This window comes from Salvia hispanica, chromosome 2 (assembly GCF_029641045.1).
Source record: "Salvia hispanica isolate PSC_SH4W2 chromosome 2, Shi_PSC_v1, whole genome shotgun sequence".
NCBI lineage: Eukaryota > Viridiplantae > Streptophyta > Magnoliopsida > Lamiales > Lamiaceae > Salvia > Salvia hispanica.
This window is the reverse complement of record NC_142693.1, coordinates 27,447,624-27,459,696: the sequence shown is the minus strand read 5'-3', so window position 1 is coordinate 27,459,696 and position 12,073 is coordinate 27,447,624.

Sequence of the window (12,073 nt, the reverse complement as noted above, 5' to 3'; positions counted from 1 at the left end):
AGGATCGATTTTGGAAGAATTAATATTTAGAACAATACTAAATATTATTTGTTATGTTGGGCGATTTTAATCTTGTTGAAAACAGGACGACAAAATTAATTAAAGTTTTCCGTGAACTTTAGTTGATAAAAGAGATGTGAAAACTAAAGTAAATAATTGGGCTTTGTAATAGAGTCCAATGTTATATTACAAAATTGGCTTTGGGCTTATGAATTAAATCAAATAAATAAAATGTACAAGTTGGGTTCCCAACTAAATGAGCCTAATCAAATTAAATATAAGTGGGAGATCTTTGAAGCCCAATCTTTATTTTTTCTTTCCTTCACGGCAGATTTCCCCACTCCATTCCCAGCCGTTACTCTGCAGAGCCGTTACCTGCAATTAAAACACCAAATCCTAATCATGAGGATTAATCATAGAATTTAAGTGCAGCCACTAATTACCCTTAAATCACCAATTAATTGCGAATTAATCTCAATTAACTCACACGATCCTACACCCTCAAATATCACGGTAGTCACTTCACATTTGCAAATTCCAAGCAAATTCAGAGAGAAGCCGAGAGAGAAAAGGGAGTAGAAGAGCTGTTGGTTTCCATTCTTTTTCCTATCACTGCAAGTCACGAAATAGAGGGATTCAAGGGGCTGCCTAATCCTCAATTCAACTCCAAAGTAGGTCATTCATTTCAAGATTTATGTTTCAATCTCCACAATCCTTTCCAATGTTACAACATACACGAATGTCTCTCGACAGAAACAATCTGCCAAACCAAGGAGTTCATCCACAACAATGACAGATCCAGATAATATTTAATATGGGGTCAGACAAATGAGCAATAAACACTATATTAATTTTATGTGTTGAGCGATGACCCTTCCACTTGGCACATGGGATCACTAAGATCAACTTTCTTTCCTACTTGATGTTGTCGATGTAAAATCGTCAAAGAAAAAAGATTATTTTAATAATTTTTCATACAAGAATTAATACTCTAAGTTGTTTAGTGCATAAATGAGATAATTTGTGACAACTTTTTGTAATATTAATTGGTGAATGTATAGTTTGACCATTTGTGAAATTTTATGATCTCCACTTGTACATACAGAGTATGCTTCATTAGCTAATATTCCTTGAAAAAATGATTCACAATAAAATTATTTAAAAACAAAACATATAATGCTATATTACTGCTAGCCATTCAATGATTCACAAAGTAAAATTAAAAAGAAATACAAATCAAATACATAAAAGATGACATGCACGATAGTTCTAAAATTAAGAGCATTTGATGGATATGAAGAAGAAAGGAGATCAAGCCACCAATACTCTCTCAATCTTTCTCACACTATAACATACAAATCTATTCGTGAATAACCAACACAGAAACCATAGATGATTTCTTGAGAGACATGTGAATATATATTACTATTCTCATTTACAAAAATCACAAACCAACGATCAAATGTACAATTTGTATGAAATATTTCAAAGAGAAAGAGTGTCGTTTTTGGGGCAGAAGATCGTACGATGGGGTCGACGGTTGATCGAAAACCCGAATATAATAGAGAATTGCGGTAGTGGGGTCGGCCGACCCCGCGCGCGACCCCACCTCCATCCGTCATTGATCCACAACCAAGTTTACATTCTTTCCCATCTCCGAATCAAGAACTTTTAGCATCGTATACAGCATATTATCATACACAACTCCCACAAGTAACTCAGTCAACAACACACATAAACATCAATTGAACATCACTGATCAATCAACAATGAATCGAACAACCCAATTGAAAACTGAAAACGAAAGAACACAGCTTTGTAAAAGAACTTATCTTTCGGGGTGTTTGGGGCTGTTCGGAGTTGTTTCGGAGGCTGCCGGACAGTGAGTGGCAGAGCAACAACAGCGAGGCGCCTACTCGGCGTTGCTGTTCGGCTGCGGTGACTCCACGATGGACAGCGACGGAGGCTGATCGGTACAGCAGCAGCGGCTGACTTCGGACAGCCGAGACGGGGCTGTTTTGGTGATGGAGAATGGCGGTGGTGTGTGGGTGAGATTCGGAGAAGGCGACGATTTGTGGAGAGAGTAAGTGAATCGGAGATGGCGACGGGAAATTGTGGGCTTGACTTTTAAGTTAGGCCTCTTTCTTTCTTTCTTTTTTTTTTTTACTTTGGGCTCAAATGTTAAGATGGGAGAAATAAGGTGGGCTGGGATTTTAATTAAGTGTTGGGCCAAATAAATTAAATCCTTTGACTGCAGTTAAATTAAAAATGTGGGCTGTCAGAAGTTAATTTGTTGGGCTAAAGTATGTGTTGAAGGTGTTACGTACGGAAGGAGGGTGCCAAAATTTGAAAAGGAGCTTAAGACGACGTTCTAGAACCACGACAACCTAATTTTCCTTTCCGAATAATTGATTAAGGAGCGAAAGATAAAATAAACACCCACGTAGAATGCATGCATTCTTTTCAGTTACTTGATTTTACAGGCTAACTTAGCATATTATATTGTTTGCAAAAAGGCTATCTCTGCGAGCAAGTTGAGGTTGGAGTAAGAAATCTCAAGTTAGGGAACTTAAGCGAACGAGGTAGGCTTTCTTTTAAATAAAGAAAATATCTTTGAAGTATTTAAGTTCGCGTTATATTTTGTCTTCTCATGTTTTGTTTTGAGAATTGCCTATCTGTTTGTCTAGAGAGGGGATTAACCCTACTAGACCAGTTTTAATCGAATTCGGGTTTGAGTCTGGGGTGAGCCCATACTCAGGCTAGTATACGCCAGGGATCGTTCATCATCTTTCGAGTTGGCCGATCATTGTGACCGTGGAATGTGGCCACATTCCCGGCACCAGGAAAAGATTCAGATATGATAATTGTTCCAGGAAAATAGATCGCGCGATCACAGTTTTTACAGAGAGAGGATTTTAGTGTTCTCAGGCATTTTAAATAAAACCCTCAGCTCACTCAGTGATGGCTTGACAAAACTAGTTTTATGGATATCGAACACGGGGAAGGCACTCAATAAACCCCGAGCTCACTCAGCACTAAATAAACCTGCAAGTATACAGAGTATATATAGTATAGCCAAAGGTCAGTACCAGATATCGAACACGGGGAAGGCAAACACAAAGTGTCTATCCTCTACTAAGACTCAATTACTATCTGGAAAAACAAGTAGGTTTTGAAAAACTTTTGAAAACTAGAAACAATAAAAAGCATATAACAACTAAATGCAAATAAAACACGGAGATAAGCGATAGAGATAAGGGAATCCCAGGGATATGCGTTCACAGTTATGGTTATACAAATTCCAACTACAATACCCTAGCACAGTTTATACTTTGATAGGACGAGTCACCTAGCTTATGCTCATGCGATACAAACGTTGATTACAAAATTAGGGTTGTCAATCCTAACACGTAACACCAAAAAGCTCCTAAGACCCTTGAAAAGTCCTCACTCTCAATTAACAGTGCCGTTTTAAGGGAAGCTAACTGTAGCGTCTACTGAGTGAATCTAACTCGCTAGAACTTTGTCACAGTTATGAAGCAAGCTATATTAAATCATACATGATTGTGTCACTCAATCATGCAGCATCAGAACTACTTAGGTAAGAAACAAAGTATAAACAAAACGAATAATAAATAGAAAAAGGAATTGTATAACCAAAGTCGTTACCAACATATCCCTAGAATCCTATGAGTTTAGTTACACATGACGAAATAAGCTAAAGACGTAGATTGAAGGGAAGAAAATTTGAACATAAAATAGAGCAAATAAAACCCATAAGTTGAATCCTTGTCGTTCTTGATATTCTTGAAATCCTTCTCCAACTCCTTGCACAAGTGAAGTACTCTAGCTCTCTCTTTTGATGAAGCTTGAGGTCTTATTTATAGAGAAAAAACAATCCTTGTTGTAGAAGGAAAAGATCTCCAAAATATGGTAAATCTTGGAGCAAATCTAGGGCATCTCGGATTCGCCGTCTTTCTCCGGCGGGCCGCCGCACCTTGGCTGGCGGTCGCCGCGTCGGACTCCAGAGAAACTGTTCCCTCGGCGGCGGACCGCCGCACGACTTCCGGCTGTCGCCGGACGAGACTTTCTCTTCCAAGCGTATTTTTCCGAGGCGGACCGCTGCATTGATCTGCCCGCCGAGTGCCGGCGGTCGCCGCACACATCCGTGGCGGTCGCCGGTCGCCGTCTGACTCCAGATTTCTAGAATTTGCGTTTTGGCTCCCTTTTTTGGCTCCATTATGCACGTTTCTCACAAAACACGTCAAAATACCAAAATAGACAAAATATGCAAATAATGGACATGTAGAGTGACTTTGACATAAAAAACGGACCAAATAATGGCCTTAAAATAGTGCAAAATCCAAACGTATCAACTCTCCCAAACTTACAGTTTTGTTTGTCCTCGTACAAAACAATAAAGACACACGAATAGGCGCACGGATTGCACAAGGACTAGACGTCATAATTGCCTCAAAAGATGAAAGAACAGATTAAGCATGTATTAACGTAATCAATTCAAGGAAGGCTTATTAGTGCACTTTCATTACTAACTTGTGGAACACCTTGAATTCAAACCCTCGCATGTGGCAAACTTCCAAAGATGGGAAGTGTTCTCTCACTTTCGAAGTGTATGAAGGTAATGTGTATATAAGCACTCAAATCATGCATCATGCAAAGTTTACCATAGGCTTGCTCAAAGTCTAATCGCTCCTCTACTAGATGTGATTAAGCATCAAAAGTCCGAAAGGTCTTTATCTTTGGTTGTAATGTAGGCTCTTTTGGCAGGTGAGGAATATTTGGCTAAAAAGTGACTAAAAAAAATATCCCAAGTACAGTTAGAGTAACTCCACTTTTCTAAAATCCAAGACACTTCTAACACTTTATTTTCTCCTTTAACTCACTTACCAATCCTTTGATTATATATTTTTTTCTTTCACAACCTTTCCTTTCTTTTCTAAGATCAAGCACATACTTGGAATTTTTCTATTTCACAACTTGTACTTTTCTTTACAATTAAGCATACTACTTTTTATACTTTCACCTTATCTCTCCAATTCCTTTACAAAATAAGATAGTAAAAACTAACTAACCCAAGGAATTGTCCCCATTATTTTGGCTTCCAAAGAAAAGGCTTAAAGGCTCAAAATTGGCTCCAATGGAAAAATATTCAAAATTTGAGAGGGTCAAAACTTTTGGATAAAAGTAGGCTAAGAAAAGATGGTCAATCATCCTCCTAAATCAACTTAAACACTATGTAAACTTAGGCAAGACTAGGAGCAAGTTCTAGAAACAAATACATGAATGCAGATAAATCACACAAGAATGAAATAAAGGCTCAAATTCTCACAAGGTATAAAGCATGATTCAAGGCGAACAAACAATTCACTAATTATGCACCTTTTAACCAAACCATCAAATCAAAATGTTAATCCACACTTAAACATAGATGGAATGTATTATCATTGGCAACTTAGTCTAAAGTGTGTCCCTAAGTGACTCAACTTATTTTAACACAAATAATACCCGCAAGTGTACGGGGCTAGTGTAGCAATTAGTAAGCAAGAGTATCGTATCCCACAGAGACAAGATTGTATCAACTCAAGTACCACGAACAAATTTCGATTACTATCTAGACAATCCAAGAGAAATGGTTTTGTTCTAACACTACTATAAGCATATAACAATGAAAAAAGAATTAAAAGTAACAAGAGGAAATAAACACAAGTGAAAAGGGACCACAAAGAGGAGAGTAGAGTTTTGGATCCAACTACAATGGAATTGTATTGTGATTGATTCAACAACTTCGATTACCCATTTTATGTCTCTAGGATTACTAGGAAAGTCGCTAGTCTAGGTTGAGCCCCCTCGCGAGTGTACTCACCCCGTTGATTAACCCTTAATATTGAAGTCTCCTTCTAATATGTTTAGATTAACTCCATAGAACAAAAGACCCAAGCCCTCACTAAGGTTCCCCTCTCTCGAGTGTAGATTATCAAAGTGATACTCACTCTTTTATCAAACCTAGATATGTATCTCTCGATTACAACAACAAAGGTAAAAAAACTCAATTGGTAGCTAAGCAATTGAATTGAAAAGGCACAAGAATGAACAAAGGAATCACAAGAGCTAAGCAATCAAAGAAGTCCTTGAATTAATCAAAAACATCCATTGTAGTCTTCACCAAAACTCCACAATAAAATTAGCTACTCATGTTCTTCATGAAAACCAAAACAATGGATTCAATCAAATACATCAAAGAAAGCAAATAAATACTCCTGTGGAACGTTCTATGGATTAGAAACTCCAATCTCTCGATTTGTAGTCTTCAATCTTCAAATCTCTCTTCAAAGTGTTCTTGGGGAAGTGTGGAATGTGTGGTAGGTGGTGGAATCTTGAATGCCTGAACCCTAGGCGTTCTTCCTATTAACCCCCCATCAAAAATCGCATTTTTGGCAAGAAAATACGCCAAAATAATGTACCCGGCCGGGTAGAATTATAAAGAGTAAAATTCACGGCTGGGTGATGATTTTCGACCATTTTCTGACATTTTCAGCGCAAAAACACAGTACCCGACCGGGTGGTTAATTCACCCGGCCGCGTGTAATTTTCTGGACAGCGCAGTGTTCGTAAAACGGTCATAACTTCTTCTACGGAACTCCGATTGAGGCGTGCAAGATACCCACGCGAAGCTTTTTCGAAGACGAAGAGATTGATATACATTAGGGGCTGATTGGACTTCAAAATCTCCATTTAATATTGTCTCAAACCAAGGCTGCTGCACATCCACATATTTTGTACCTTTTTCTACACATTCTTAACAAAATGGTCAAATACCAAAATAATAGAGAAGTAATCATAATCATATTCGATAATAGACGAAATGTGATCAAAACCATGCAAGATTACTCTCTAAAACCAAGCAAAATCCATGTATGTCACTAAGCATGCGTGTTTCTAAGTTCTTCATGATAAGTTCATGACATGGATTCAAGAAAACATTTTAGAAAACAAAATTCACCTATGGGATTTTTGAAAAACAACATAAAAAACAAACTAAAAACCTAAACTCACGGTCCACCACTTCATCCCCCAAAACTTATTTACAAAAAAGTGTAAAATAAGTTTGTAGAGTCGGTCGGGACGTGAGTGAATTACCAAAAAGAAACATACCTTGAAAAATTTCGCGTAGAGGTTGGACGGGGCGAAAATTCGAAAAATCACACTGGAGACTGTGCTCAGGTGGCGGACCGCCGCGACCTGTTCGGCGGTCGCCGCACATTGTCAAATTGTTCCAGCGAGCAGGTGGCGGGCCGCCGCAGCACATGCGGCGGTCGCCGCGAAGAAGTCAGAATCTACGAAAAATTTTCAACACACAAAAATGAAATCAAAACTAAAAATACTTAAACTTAAAGCAAAAATTGTCAAGAACATAAAAAGAAATTGTCTTAAAGTATCCAAAAACATGGTACAAATGCTCATTTAAAGTCATTGAGCTTGACTTCTTCAATCTTGAGGAGGAGGAGGGAAACGAGCGTTGAGGTCGTCGAATGCACCAATAAGATAGGTGATATCGCCACTCATCGTTTGGCGCTCCTGTCGAGCCTCGGTGGCCATCCTATGGAGCTCTTCAATCTCACGACGGCGATGCACGTCTTCTAGCCTTTGTTGCTTCCAAAATTGTTGCTCCACTGTGCGCAATCACCTTGAGTCGTCCATCCTTGGCGGTTGTAGGCGTTTTCCCTTTGTTGCTCTGCCCAACGGGTGTCCCAAGTGTTGGACACATTTTGCATGTAGGAGTATATCTCCTAGTTGGGCGGAGGTGTTTGCTTGAAACTCCTCATCGGGGTTCGGCCTTCCGCGGCGGCGGTTTGCTCTAGTCCGGCGGCGATGTCCCTCTTCTTCCTCCTCTTCTTCTTCTTCTTTTCGACGTTGGGGCGGCGGTGGTGGTGGCACTTGAATTTCTTGGGTGTGCGAGTGTTCCCCTTCTTCAATGTAGTGGTCGATAGCATCGAAGGCAGAGTCATCATCGGCCTCAAAGATGGGGATGCGAGCCGGGATATTCCTCTTCCTAAACTCCCCGTTGATGGGGTTAGCCTCAATGACTCTTCGGTGCGCTGGGGTGTTGAGCTTCCAATTGACTTGGTTGGCCCAAACATTGACCTTAGTTAACTGCGGATGGGAACGGGGAAGTGATCCCGCACTACTTGTAGGAAATATCCTTGACCCTAATAGTCGGTCTTCAATAGCCCCACCGAAAAGAGCATCTCATAGGTGATAAAGCGCTCCCCTCCATCTTCCGTCAAACCGACAAAAGAATCCTCCAAGTGCTCGGCGATCGCCATGATCAAACCCCCACAACATATAATGCCGCCATCCTTCTTCGTGATCCGGTCCACATAGATAGTAAAAAGGGTTCCATAGTCGAATCCCTTCTTGTTGAGGAGGCACCATATACATTCAACTCCGTTTGGGAGACACTTCCCCCATCGACCCTAGCAAACATAAGTTGGGTCATAGCTCGCTGGAGGTACCTCAAAACCCGCGGCGTGCTCGTGCTCATTCGTCATCGCACCCCAAACCTCGTCAAAGTCATAATCATTATCGGTCCCGGGGTTGGGGTCGAAGCAATGGAAGATTCGCGAAAATCCTCCATGGTGAGCGAGTGCCATCGGTTGCCTAGGCGGAAATCGATGCTAAGAGGGATGTTTTGCCGGCGGTCCTTGGTGACCTTCAACGAGCTTAGGAACATGTATCGAAGGCCGTTCCCGTCACCTACGTAACACAACGGCCAGAAGTCCTCCGCGATCCCAAAGTTTGAAGAGGGAAATCGTGAGGGTACCTCGAGGGCGCCGTCTTTCGCGCCGACAACTTCTTCCACATGGCCTTTTGCTCGTCCGAGGCAAGGCTAATGCCATAGTTCTTCCCATTTTTGGGCTTTCCCTTTGATCCCATTTTCCTACAAAAGAATAGCACAATACTTAAAAAGTATTCCAACAATGGGAAATCAAAGGTTTCCCCGTACTTGCACTCTTATAAGCAATACCAAAGAATCAACATATAAGTGCAAGCTAGGTGTTCAAAACTTCCTAGATGGTAGCATGGAAACATGTAGAACATAAACATCCAAACTAGGAAACAAAAATCCATCCCCTAACGTGAATTCATCCCCATGCAGAGACGTATCAACAATAAATCAATACATTTCAACAATCTCTATAGGATACTCAAGTATTGATAATAATAGCCTCACAATGCTATGAACATGATTGCAACATATGAACAAGTATAAACAAGAAGGAATCACTATTCACAAAACTTCAAACTATCACCAAAACACAATATCACCATGAAAATCCAAAATAAGTATACACAATCATCCCCCATCGTAAAATAAGAGTTTTCACCGAACAATTTATCCAAAACATGCCCAAATCCATGAAAGAAGTGAAACAAAACTCAGAGATTTAGTTAGGATTCATACCTTGTGTTGATTGAGAATTAGAGAAGAAGAACTCTAAACTTAGAGAGAATTGAGCATTTATCTTCAGTTCTATGGTTTTGAGTTTTGACTGCAGATTTTGGGTGGGAGGATCCAAATATTGTTGATGTAGATTATTTCTATCTCTGTCGCTTAAACAATTTGAACAATTAGTTTAATGCACTTAAGAATAGCATCTCTTTGTTAGAGCATCTTCAATTATTTATACTAATTCAAATTCTTTTTAAGTTTATGTCTTATCAAATTTTTGGCAGTAGCTCTATATTATTGTTGTTTTGTAGAAAAACATAAAAATACAACTGCTATTAGTAAGAGAAATATATTGAATAAAAAAGTCTCCACCGACTTATAGCTCCAATTAATTGATGAAGAAATTAGCTAGAATTGCCTAGCTCCTCCACACTAACCGACTTAGGCTATAGATATTAATGTATTAGCATTATTATATTGATTAAGAATAGGAGAATGTAGCTAGAATTCTCTAGCATTGCAATGTCGGCTACTAACCGACTTAGATTACTTATAAATAGGCATTAGGCATTTGTAACTAAATGTACACAAAAAGAGTGAGTGCACGATACGAGATTTAGTGTGCCAAGTGTGTCTTCGGGTGTCTTGTGAGGGGTGTTTTCAAAAGTATTATAATGTTGTGATGGTGTTGTGTACACCATCATTATTGGTGTTTCTTACACCATTGTCGTGTGTAATAAAATTTTGTTCGTATGTGTTTTTATTATTAATCCTCGACTACTTAGTACTGCTAATACGCAACATAATACCTCGACCGTTAACTAAATTTGTGTGGTGATTCATAATTTCACAGGTCATATTCCAAATGGAATTTTTCTTCTCAATAATTTATTTCAATTCGAAATGGCTAACAACCGACTCGGTGGATCATTGCCAACAGGAATTGGTAACACAACCATCTCAAATGTGTTTCTTAGCTACAATAATTTTAGCGGTATGATTTTCTATTTCCTTTCATACTGTAAATTCTTCCCATTTCATTAACAAAGTTAATTAGATAATTAATGCTGCCTTTTTCCATCTTAGATGCTACTCCCTTCGTTGCACAGACATTGAGACGTTTCTTTTCGGTACGGAGATTAAAAAAATTTGTGTTAGATGAGTTAAATAAAGGGGGAGTAAAGTGGAAAATGAAAAAGGTAGAGAGATGAAGAGAGAATAAAAATAATAGAGAGTAAAGTAGGTGTGGAAAAATGTGTTTACTTTTAATAAAAAGGGAAATGACTCTGTTATTATGGAACGTACCAAAATGGCAAAATGACTTTATTATTATTTAATAATAAAACGGAGGGAGTACAACATATACTCCATATGATATATCATTTTAGATTAATAAAAAATGATCATTTTAGATTAATTACTACACCTTACACAAAAAATTTGTGTAACCATGTTATTTGATTTGCCTAAGTCTTTTAGTGCAATTACCATAATACGTGTTTATAATTATTTATCATATAGTATAGTATTACTTCCTCCATTCCTTTTCACATTATAATTTTTTTAAGATGTCTCGTTCTAAAATATACATTTCTAAATATAGAAACTATTATTTTTGCTTTCTCCCTCTTTCTTATTTTATTCACTCTACTTTACTCACAAAACAACACTACATAAAATCTCATGTGTTGGAATTAGAAATGTTCCACTTAGAGTGAGAGTGAGAGAGTGCATGTTGATTATAATGATGCATTAATCTATGGCAACGGTAGATCATTCTCTGTTTTAATGCATTTGTTTCATATATTTCGATTAAAATTTAAATTGACATGAACAAATAAATTTTGAGGTCCAATACCATCCACCTTTCTGAATCAATCAAAACTACTTTATTTAGCAATATGTTCCAGCAACTTAACTGGAAGGATTTTGTTAATTATGGAGCCTAATCTCCTACCATATTTAGGATTTGTTTCCTAAAAGTATATTTCCTTGTGATAGATTTATTCCATAGAAAATATTTCCTTATGGAATATGTTCCTAGTTTGACTAGAATTAGGACTCTCTATTTTGCTTATAAATAGAGGTGTTCCCTCGTTGTAAAATCATCCTGAAATTATATAGTGAAATCCTTGGCTTGGCATCGCCCTCAGACGTAGATACCCATTGTATCGAACTGGGTAAACAATTTCTTGTGTTCATTCTCCTTTATATTCGTGATTGCCTGCGTTTATTGCCCAACAACTGGTATCTAGAGCCTAGGGTTTAAGAGGCAGAAATCACGATGGGGATCGATGGGAAGATTGCTGTAGAGAAGTTCGACGGATCTGATTTCGGATTTTGGAAGATGCAGATTGAGGATTACCTATACGGTAAAGATCTGTGGAAACCTTTAAAAGCCAAACCCGAAAAGATGGAACCGGAGGAGTGGCTGCTGGACAGAAAAGCGATGAGCGCGATTAGGCTATCGAGGTAGCTTATCACACCACTGAAGCAAAGTCGACGAAGGAGATGATGAAGATCTTGGAGGATATGTATCAGAACCATCAACGGCAAACAAGGTACATCTGATTAGACGATTGTTTAATTTTAGAATGCATA